The following is an 8643-nucleotide window of genomic DNA, read 5'->3' as shown; positions in this document are numbered from 1 at the left end:
CCAGGAAGGGAGAGCGGTTAGGCACTTAGGGGGCTCAGGCCAGGAGGGGAGAGCAGATAGGGGGATAAGGCCAGAAGGGGAGAGCAATTAGGCAGTTAGGGGGATCAGGCCAGGAGGGGAGAGCATTTAGGGGCATCAGGCCAGAAGGGTAGAGCAATTAGGCAGTTAGGGGGATCAGGCCAGGAGGGTAGAACAGTTAGGCAGTTAGGGGGATCAGGCCAGGAGGGTAGAGCAGTTAGGCACTTAGGGGGCTCAGGCCAGGAGGGAAGAGCAGTTAGGCAGTTAGGGGGATCAGGGCAGGAGGGGAGAGGAGTTAGGGGGATCAGGCCAGGAGGGGAGAGCAGTTAGGGGCATCAGGCCAGGAGGGGAGAGTAGTTAGGCAGTTGGGGGGATCAGGCTAGAAGGGGAGGGCAGTTAGGCAGTTAGGGGGATCAGGGTGGCAGCAGAGAGTAGTTAGTCAGGGGGATTAGGCCTTAAGGGAGAGCATTTAGGGCGATCAGGCAGGCAGGCAGGTGAGCGGTTAGGAACCAGTGTTTCCGGTTTGCAAGTGGGATCCCTAATTGGAGAGGGTGCAGGCCAGGCTGAGGGACACCCTCTCCTCTCCCATGCTGGAATTTTGTGCACCGGGTCTCTAGTATTAATTATAATTTTAAATATTATTTCTGATAGCCCCAACATCTGTGTCATACTTAGTCTGGATCTGATGATTTCTTTATCACTGGGATATTTTCTTGCTTTTATAGTGCTTCATAGGGATGTTGAAAGCTGAACATAGGCAGGAAATACTGAGGTAAATAATTGATATTTTTGGAGAATATAGGTTTCTTTCTACTAGTCCTTTAGTGTGGGAAGTTGAATTCATCTAGGCAGGAATTGGCTTGTGTTTGGTGTTTTTGTTTTTGCTATGGGCACCAGAGATTTCTGATTCCTCTAGTGCAGGCGTCCTCAAACTACGGCCCGCAGGCCACGTGCGGCCCGCCGAGGACATTGATCCGGCCCGCCAGGTGTTGCTGCCTGTCCTGCTTAGCAGCCGACTCGTCCCGGGCCCGCAGTGCGCATAGGAATTTGTTCATAGTTTTTTTTTTTAACTATAGTCCGGCCCTCCCACGGTCTGAGGGACAGTGAACTGGCCCCCTGTTTAAAAAGTTTGAGGACCCCTGCTCTAGTGATACCTTCTTAATGCCTCCTGCTTGGCCCTGGGTTTTTCCTTTGTGCTGCTTCCCAAGAGTTGTCTCTTACAGCCCTCCCACCCGTATTTTACCGCTACTAACCATGTAGCTGATTTGCCAGGTGGTGGTTGGTGGAGGACTAAGGAGTTTTCTGATGATTTGATTAAGCCTAAGACTTAGGCAAGTACTGGAACCTGGATCTTGTGTGTCCTTAGTTACAAGATTTCCTGCCCCTCTTTCAGGGGTGAGCTTTTTTACCCCTCTGTTCCTATTCCCTTGCTGCAGTGAGGACACCAGTGTCCTCAAACCACGGGTTGTAAGCAGTTCCCCCCACAGATGAAGCCTTTTGTTTTGTCCTGGAAATAAAGGAAAGGGGTCTGGAGTGGATTGCACAAATGGTTGCTGTTTCCCTCAGCCAACCAGCATAACGGTGAAAGCTTTCTCTGGGATTTCCCCATCCTCCCAATAAGAACCTGGTGGGCTTTCTGTAGGAAAAACTTGTAAGAAGATGGAAATACCCCCCTCGGTGTGAACTCCAGGAGCTTATTATTACTCTCATGTTACCCTGCGCTTTGGCCTTTAGTAAATTATCAGAATTTCTAGTTTAATCTTCCTATCAACTTACATGTTCAGATCATGTGTGCAGGCACCTGGCTCTTGAGTACGAAGATGATGGTTTGCCCTGTGGCCTCAGTTCCCTGACAGGTCCAAGAAGTTTGTCTGGCTTTTTTCTTGGAAGGGTGGGGGTGATGGTTTCCCAGTGCTTCACATATTTAGAGCTGAAACCCGAGTCTTAAAATAAGTTTTAATCTACATAAATTTCTAATGCAGCGAAAGGCCCATAAAACTCAATACAAGTTCATTTTCCCCGTATTTTTCTTTTCCCCACCCCCTTAGAATATTATGATTTTCCTAGAGGCCCGATGCACGAAATTCGTTCAAGAGGCTCTGCCCTTGCAGCCGCAGCAGCTTGCCTTGGCCCAAGGCAACTGCGGCGGCTGTCTGGGCCCTCACAGCCCCGGCTTCATCCAGAAGGTTGTCCGGAAGGACGTGGAGCCTAATTAGCATATTACGCTTTTACTATTATAGATGTCTAGAAAGCCAGGAATAATTGATTCTGGTTTGGGTCCTGCCTATTTTAGGCTTTAATAACTCCTACACCACTGCCAGTATGTTAATGTTTGCCTCGCTCTCTTCCAAGATTCTGTGTATGCCTTTGTAATTATTGAGTACATTGTCATCGCTCAGTAATAATTTGCCTCATTCAAAATTAGAGTCTTCCCAGATTATAGGTTTTGTTAGTGGCCACATGTTTGTCATTTTTATTCCTCACTTTTCCAGACGCAGTTCATTTTAGCAAATATTTGTTGAATGCCCACTGTACTGTGTGTGAGGCACTAGGTGTTGAGTAGAATACAAGTCTTGCCTGGTAGTGTAGTAACCAAGGGATTCCCAATGGCAATGGAAACCCTGTGGATGGAAGGATATTGCAACTTGGGAAATATCTCCATATCCTTCCCTGTGGATGGAAGGCTATCGCAACTTGGGAAATATCTCCATTTCAACCTAGAAGGATTAAAAATTTTTTTTAAATTACACTAGAGATACAAGAATGCATTTTAGTAAAAATTGAAAATTTGTAGAAAGAGCCATGGTTGTCCATGTAACTCTTATGACATCCTCATTCCACCACATTCTACATCCCAGGATTAATTCAGATTACTTATTTTTGGTTTACTATGCACATTGGGATGTCAGATATAATGCCATCTAATATTGCTGAAATACTTTTCTTTTTCAGAGGATAAGCACCCAAATTCATTTCACTTGTAAGGACTATCTACTTATTTTCTCATTAAACTCTATTTTAATGGGTCTGAAAATTCTGTGACAGATTTTTGGTGAAGTTGTTTCCATTAAAAAGTACTGGTTTTAAAAACAAATAACTTAAAAACTGCCACACACACACACACACTCCACAAAACATTCTCCTTTCCTTCTGAAGGTTTTACAATACATTGTAATCATTAACCAGTCTTTTGCTGTTAAACTTAAATGGCCAATGGAGACAAGTTCTTCCACCACTGGTTAGACTAGGGTGACGGTCTTGGGGGATAATATTCATTTAGCCTTCTGAGCTTTCTGGGCAGACTTGGTGACTTTGCCAGCTCCAGCTGCCTTCTTGTCCACTGCTTTGATGACACCCACAGCAATTGTCTCATGTCACAAACAGCGAAATGGCCCCGAGGAGGGTAGTCAGAGAAACTCGCAACATACACGGGCTTGCCAGGAACCATAGACGACGGCAGTATAAGCTTTAACCCAGAGCGATGATCCGTCTTCTTCAGCTCAGCAAGTTTGCAAGCTACGTGAGCTTTATGACAATCCAGCACAGGTGTGCTAGCATATCCGGCACTGATTTGGCCTGGATGGCTCAGGATAATTATCAGAGCTGTGAAGCCAGCTATTCCATTGGTGGGTCCTTTTTGCTGTCACCAGCCACATTGCCGTGATGGCCATCTTTGACAGACACATTCTTGACATGGAAGCACACATGGCCTCCAGGAAGAGCTTCATTCAGAACTACATGGTCCATCTCAATAGACCTTACTCCAGTTGGAACGCTGACTGGAGCAAAGGTGACCACCATGCTGGGTTTGAGGACCAGTCTCCACTCAGCCCACAGGAATAGCACCAGTGCCACCAGTTTCGTAGACATGCTGGAGAGGCAGACACAGGGCTTGTCAGTTGGTGGCAGGATGCAATCCAGAACTTCAGGCAGCGTGGTTCCAGGGGCATTGCCATCTTCACAGGTGACTTTCCGTCCCTTGAACCAAGGCATGTTGGTGTTGTCACATTCCAACCAGAAACTGGCACAGATGCTGCTGTGTCAGGCTTTCAGCCAGTTTTCTTAGTGTAGGTGCTGACTTCTTTAACAATTTTCTGGTATCTCTTCAGGCTGTAGGGCGTTCAATGGAATCCATTTTGTTAACACCAACAATCAGTGGTTTCGCGCCCAGTGTATAAGCCAGAAGGGCATGCTCATGGGTCTGCCCATTCTTGGAGATACCCGCTCCCAATTCAGCAACACCAGCAGCAGCAATAAGGACAGCACAGTCTGCCTGAGATGTGCCTGTAACCATGCTTTTTTATTTAGTCCCTGTGCCATCAATGATGGTCACATAATCCTTGCTGGTCTCCAATTTCCACAGGGAGATATCAGTGGTGATCCCACACTCACGTTCCGCTTTCAGTTTATCCAAGAACCAGGCATACTTGAAGGAGCCCTTTCCTATCTCAGCAGCCACCTTCTCATTTTTTTTGGGGGGGGGTGGGTCTATTGTTGATCCCACCACCTTTGTAGATCAAATGGCTCGTAGTGGTGGACTTGCCCAAATCTACATGTCCAGTGACCATGATGTTGATAAGAGTCTTTTCTTCTCCCATTTTGGCTTAGATTTAGTGGTGGTTTTCACACCTGTGTTCTGGCAGCAAACCCTATGCGAAAAAGCTAAGGAGTATTTGTTTAAGGAGGTAACTGTCATCATTGAATTATAGCCCGATAATGGCTTTTTGCTTCGCATTATAGTGTAACTCTCTTAATTTTTAAATCTGAAAACTTGTCAGTAGTAGATAGAACTGTAAAAGTCTCCTGTGAGTACATGGGAAATACAAAAATGAATACTGACTGAAAAGAAGATGAGCTATTGCCTCTTTTTAATATTATTATACAATAAAATGGATTTTGGGGTGTGTGTATAGTTCTGTGGATTTTGATATACGTAGAGATCAGTGTAACTAACACCAAAGTTACAGTAGGAAGCAGTTACATCACTCCATAAAAACCTCCTTTGTGCTACCTCTAATCACACTCTCTTCCCACCCCAAACCTTAGGAGCCACTGATCTGTGCTCTGTCACTGTAGTTTGTCACTCTGAGGATGTCACATAGAGTCAGGCTGTGTGTCATCTTTTTAGTCTTGCTTTTTTTCACTCAGCATAATGCTTTTGAGAGTATTCAAGGTGTGTATATCAATAGTTTGTTCCTTTTTTATTATTGTTGTATTCCATTGTATGAACGTACCACATTGGGGTTGTTACCAGTTTTTGATAGTTATAAGCAGAGCTGCTATAAAAATTCATGTACAAGTGTACATAAATTTGCATCTCTAGGGTAATTACCTGAGAGTGGGATTGCTATATGATTACACTACCATTTATGGTAAAACTAGTTAGGTAGAGTTTGAATGCTAGAATGGATAGAGTAGCAGAGACCCAAGTTGCTTGAATACTGTGTTTGCTTCTTACTAGCTGTGCAACCCTGATTAAGTTTAACCTCTTTGTGCTTCCGTTTCCTCATCTATAGAATGAAGTTGATAATACTAATCACTGGGATTGTTGTATTGGATTCAAAGCATGCTGTCTGCGGGGAACGGGTGGGGGGGGGGGGGGGGGCGGCGAATTTCAGGAATTGCCCTCGAAGGTGAAAAAGTTTAGTGATGTAAATGTATGGGAGTCCTATATAACATCTAAAGGTTGGACCAGATTTCCAATTCTGATGGTTTTACTTGCCCTCCCAATATTAAAAAAATCATGTTCACCCAAAATTAGTATATTGCTGTATTTCATAAGAAACGGCAAAAAGTAGCTCAAAAACAACTAACACTTCAATCAAGCACCAAGCTTGACACTCCTCAAGTGGATAAGCCTGAGTACCTTTCCACAAAAGAAGTAATTTGTATAATCACTACATGTTATTTGTATACCTTTTTAAAGCTGGCTGATGAGGGCACTTGATGAGGCATGATTTCGTGGAGCCCCCACAATGAACCTTCTACAATTTCTCAGAACCCGTCTTAAACACATCTTTTCACCGGAAGCCTCCCCAGTTTTGAGAACTTTGAGGAGAGAATTGCAAAAGTTCAACATGCCCAGTCAAATCTCTCCCTGGAGTACTATGTCATTAGAAAATGCAACGGAGGCCCCTTTCTTGCACAACTGCTATGTGGTATGGTCTAGGTTGGTCTGAGCAAGTATCAAGGTATGTGTTTCCCCCCAGAGAATGTCTCTCTAGCCCATAAGGTATGCAAAAAGGGCTACCTGTTCACCTCCTAGACAATGGATGAGACCCAGTATGTGGAAAGAGGAAGCTAAATGTCCTTTCTTTTCTGTTAGTTCAGTTGTTTTGTAATGTTTTCCCATGACACAATCCATCAGCTGAGGACAGTTCTTCACCTGGGATTCCAGGGGAAACTGGGTGGGGCAGGAAGTCTTTTTTTTTTTTTAACAGATTTCTTTATTGATTTCAGAGAGGAAGGAAGAGGGAGAGAGAGATAGAAACATCAATGATGAGAGGGAATCACTGATTGGCTGCGTCCTGCACGCCCCCTACTGGGGATCGAGCCCGCAACCCGGCCATGTGCCCTTGGCCGGAATTGAACCTGGGACCCTTCAGTCCGCAGGCCGACGCTCTGTCCACTGGGCCAAGCTGGCTAGGGCTGGGGCAGGAAGTCTTGAGCACCCAATCTGGGATGTCATCTCTGAACTGCTTCCTTACTGCCGCCTTCCTCTCCCCCAGGACCACCAACAGTCCAGCACTGAGGTTTACCTGGAGCCTTTCCTCACAGTTGGAACATCCATCCTTCTTCTGCCCTGTTAACCCTACCTGAACCAATTCCTGCAAATTCCAGCCCAGTAGGAGACGCCTCTCCTCCCACACCCCACTCATTTGGACGCCATATCCTATTCCATGTTCCCTCATTAGGTCCTATCTTTTCTAGTCAACTTTGGCACCTCATGCCATACTTCCTCACTCTGTGACCTGGTTTGTATACACATGGCCTGAAGGTTTACAACGAAACTATCACTCCCTGATTGGTAGGACACCCTTACATTCTCTGCCTCCTGTCTCCCACAAATGCCTGAAAAAATGGCTGCCTGATATTTAATTGACAAACTAAGCATCAGTTATCATTTTGTGTTTGAAAATAGCATGTAGCATGTCCTGATGGCCACACACGTCCTGTGGAAAGCCGTAGTTCGTAAGAGAAACACGCATCTCGCAGACTGTCTAAAGGAAACTGGTGCTCTGCCATGCTGCTGTTGTGAAAGGTGTGGCTATGCAGTCTGCCCGGGCAGCGCGTGGCTTCACAGTGTAGGTTGCAGTCAGAGCTGCAGGCAGCTTTTCCCCGGCTCCATCATGGTTCCTAGCCTTTCCCATGATTCCTTGTCCACTTATAATGTTGAAGAGGGCTAGGAATGTGCTTTCAAATATAGACAAACTTTGACTGTAAACAGTTGTATCCTATTTGCCTCATATGAAACTCGCATCATATACAGGAGAGGGTGTGTGTGTGTGTGTGTGTGTGTGTATTATGAGCCTAAGTTGAACTCTCTGTAGGATAACCAACTTAAATCCAGAATAAACTTTTTTTTTAATTTGTGGACATTTTAAAAAAATATATTTCTATTGATTTCAGAGAGGAAGGGAGGATAGAGAGATAGAAACATCAATGATGAGAGATAACCATCGATCGGCTGCCTCCTCACACCCCCCACTGGGGATCAAGCCCACAACCCAGGCATGTGCCCTTGGCCGGAACCGAACCTGGGACCCTTCAGTCCGCAGGCTGACGCTCTATCCACTGCGCCAAACCAGCTAGGGCTAACTTGTGGACATTTTAATGAACTTCCCTCCATGTAGCTTCAAGCTACCAGGACACAGGCCCCACCAGCACCCTTCATCTTCTCGGCTCTTCTGCTCTTCTGAAGAACTTGGCCTTCACAATGACAGGCTGCTTTGGTGCTTTCGCTTCCCCAGAACGTTGTAGTAGCCCGATCGCACCACCTCAATGATAGGAGCAGCCCCAGTCTTGCTTTTGGCAGCATTTACCCGTGTCTGCTCACTGACCAGGGTCCACAGTTTATCGAGGTTGACAGTTGGGCAGAAGCTCTAGTTCCTCTTTAAGTGGTGATGTCTCTTACCCACTTTCCCTAAGTAGCCTGGGTGGCATTTGTCGAAGTTGATCCTGTGATGATCAAGCCACCAGCATTACCACGGCCCCCAGGGTGCTTCCTGTGCTTGCCAATGCAGCCGTGGCTCACGTGGCCCCGCAGTTTTCGGGTCTTCGTCAGTCTGGATGGCATGTCGGTGGCTGAGATGCAAGAGGAGAAGAAACATTTTTTATACTTCTAAATAAACCTGCCTGTCAAGCTCCAATTATGTCCTTGAGGAGAATCCATGTAGTCACTTGCCTTTAGGGAAACGGTCTCTGGTCTGCTTCCTGCCATGATTTGTGTGTCACTGCAAGCCACATCCAACTCAAGTTTTTCCCAGAGTGCTGTCCATAAAGACGCAGGCGCTAAAGGCCTCGTCTCTGTACCATCTCCACTCCTGCCACTAGGCCACCACTGACCCCTGGAACTTACTGCATAGTAGGTGGTATCTGTACTCCCGAGAGTCTAGCAGTGAATGC

The 8643-nt window shown here is 46.0% G+C and overlaps 1 pseudogene across 1 annotated transcript; it reads right to left on the bottom strand.

Annotated features, from left to right (window-relative positions):
• Positions 1–7873: 7873 nt before the first annotated feature.
• On the bottom strand, positions 7874–8314 carry LOC308239357 (large ribosomal subunit protein uL15-like; annotated as a pseudogene). The gene has a single exon. The product of its transcript is annotated as a large ribosomal subunit protein uL15-like (transcript).
• Positions 8315–8643: the final 329 nt, after the last annotated feature.

Source organism: Plecotus auritus, assembly GCF_963455305.1.
Source record: "Plecotus auritus genome assembly, chromosome: X".
NCBI lineage: Eukaryota > Metazoa > Chordata > Mammalia > Chiroptera > Vespertilionidae > Plecotus > Plecotus auritus.
Note: the sequence above shows the minus strand (reverse complement) of the source record. Positions and strands in the feature narration are given on the sequence as shown.